We start from the raw sequence: 2,828 nt of genomic DNA, 5'->3' as shown, positions 1-2,828 counted from the left end.
AGACAATGTCATTAAAATGACAAATTTAATATTAGATTTTAGTACAAATACACACACATGTATATATATGTAAAAATATATATACACACACACATATACCTACATATATATATATATATATATATATATATATATATACGTTTATATATATGTTTATATGTATATGTTTATATATATATATTTAGTACATATATATGTACATTTATGTAAAAAAATATATATATATATTTAGTACAAATATAATTTAGTACAAGTTTAAATACATAGCTGACATTGGGGCATCTCAGTGGCTCAGGTGGTTAAGTGTCAGGCTTCACCTCAGGTCATGAACTCAGGGTTCATGGGTTTAAGCCCCTCATCATGGTTGTGCTGATAGCTCAGAGCCTGAAGCTTGCTTCTGATTCTGTGTCTCCCTCTCTCTCTGCTCATCCCCACTCACGCTCTGTTTCGGTCTCTCTCTCTCTCTCTCTCTCTCTCAAAAATAAACACGACAAAAATTTATATATTTTATATATATATATACACATACATATATAAATATATAAATATAAGCTGAACTAAATGTTTTAGAGATGTCTAAAATGATTGTTCTATTATAGGTTAAATTTTAACATGGTTTACATATGTTAATAGTAAATTGTTATATGATTAATTTCACACCGAAAAACCAACATAAGGACAAATACACAGAAAAACCAATATAAGGACAAATAAATGGCTTTAATACTTAATTTGAAATAGAGTTTAAATCATCCAGATGTATAATTCACAGTGCGATTTTACACTTAAATATTTATGGATATATGTTGCTTTTTATGAAACTTATTCTTTATTAAACTAATGCATACTACATGTAATCAATATATACTGAAATGAAGGACAGACAGTAAACATTACGAAATTTTCCAGGGAGTTTTAGATCATTATGTATAGTTTAATAGCAACATTAAAAATACATGTCATTCAGAAAACTGTATACTTTAACTGAGAATGTTGATGAAAATTTAATTCTGCATTTGTATTTTAATGCACCGCTTTTATTCATGTGTCAGTGGAATATTTTAATCAATTAACAGGACTATGAGTCAACTACTATAAGTAGAAATAGTAAGGCCAGAAGTTCATGCAATATACTTGTACTCATTTGGATTTTCTTTATCTCTTTCCATGTAGTCTCTGTCAATTAAAGATTCTATTCTCGTCTTCAGATCAGAAGGCTACAAAATAAATTATTAATGTTAATAAAAATGAAATCACAGCATTTTATTTTCTACTCTCATCCTAAATATATCACATTTTGTATCTCATATTTTTATTATTCATAATTTTCAGGAAACAATAAATTTCTTAACTAAAAAATTACTATAATCAAATCCGAAATACATTAGAAAGGTGCTAACTAGGAATAAAGTACAACTAATACATAAAGAATAGAATAAAATGCATCTGGGATGCATTTTGGTAAAAAATCATACTTTCAATTTCTTTAATAAAAAAGAAGTTATACTCATTAACTATTCCCCATAAGGAGGGCTCTAAAATATAGAAGACAGCCAATACCCTAGGCACTGATGTTTCTATTAGGCACATGGTTAGTTTTGGTGTACGGATTGCACTCACCAGAAATCACATTAAAGAAAGTAATTCTATAATTTACTAAATAATAAGCACCCCAGTTGAGCCATGTGTAGAGCACTGCAGAGAACTCGAAGAGTTTTTTTTTTTTTTCCTCAAAGGAAAAAACGGCTTTTAAATTTTAAAAATCACAACATTGATAAAGTAGCAGCTACAGCTAATAATTCCTTAGCACTTACTATATGCTTCAGGAAACTCTTTTGTCTTAGTAACATTTGAGTGAGTTGTTAATATTATCACCCTCCGTGAGGAAGTGGAGGTACACGCGTTATGTAAAGAGTTTGGCAAGAGTCAGAAAATGAGAAAGATATGAGACGAAGCAGGATTGAAAAAAATCATAGCTGACAGGCTTTGTGAACCAAGCCATAAACACTAGACTAGAAATCGAAGTGTTTGTAGCAATTCTATTTTGATTACTTAGGATACACAAAACTACAATTTTCATTTTATTTTATGACGACATACGAACCAATAGCTTGACATTTTTAATAATTATGGCAGAAAAAAGTTATTAAAATGTCTAACCTATAAGAATCAGACAAATTAGCTACATATTGTGTTTAAAAAGACTTTTTGAAAATGGCTAAGTAAGCGGTAATTTGCCAAATATTGTTAACAATTTGTTAGGTTGTAGTATTTAATAATGTCACAAAGATCAACCGTTATAAGATGTAAAAATAGACAAAGGACTATCATAGTAAGACCAAAGGCCACTCTGCTAGGAACTGTGAAGTATTTGCTCATAAGCAGTGCAAATAAAGGCAACTTCTAACTGTACTTCATCAAGAAGATACATCAAGGAAGTGAATCTAAACCATGGAGGTACAGTGAAAATACTTAAAATAGATCATGAGACTAATTTCTTTTTCTATTTTTTTGTGTTACCTTTCAAAATGTTACAACTTTTTATTTATAAAACTGATAAAATTTAATAACCTAATCCAGTAAACCATAACACAAAAAGGGACCTAAGTCCTGTGATAATCACACTCACAAGTTTTACTCCATATCATAGATAAATTTTTACTTGAAATTACCGTATAAACCTATGGTTTTATTCAAAAGTACTCAATGCCACTGGATTTTTGGTAGATTTGTTTACCTGTAGTGTAAATTTTAGCTGGTTATACAATTCTGAGAGAAGTACACTGTGGGTAAGTGTTTTCCTTATCTTCATAATGCGAACAATTGCA

General features: G+C 29.4%; 1 long non-coding RNA gene across 1 annotated transcript; it reads right to left on the bottom strand.

Moving 5' to 3' along the window:
* Window positions 1–701: 701 nt before the first annotated feature.
* Window positions 702–2,827, bottom strand: LOC145714951 (uncharacterized). Its single transcript, XR_014137087.1, has 2 exons — window positions 2,738–2,827; window positions 702–1,217 (listed from the first exon to the last, which is right to left on the bottom strand). It is a non-coding gene; the product is annotated as an uncharacterized LOC145714951 (long non-coding RNA).
* Window position 2,828: the final 1 nt, after the last annotated feature.

This window comes from Panthera onca, chromosome Y (genome assembly GCF_046562875.1).
Source record: "Panthera onca isolate mPanOnc1 chromosome Y, mPanOnc1 haplotype 2, whole genome shotgun sequence".
NCBI classification, from domain to species: domain Eukaryota; kingdom Metazoa; phylum Chordata; class Mammalia; order Carnivora; family Felidae; genus Panthera; species Panthera onca.
The sequence above is the reverse complement of the archived record's forward strand: the minus strand, read 5'-3'. Positions and strand labels throughout refer to the sequence as shown.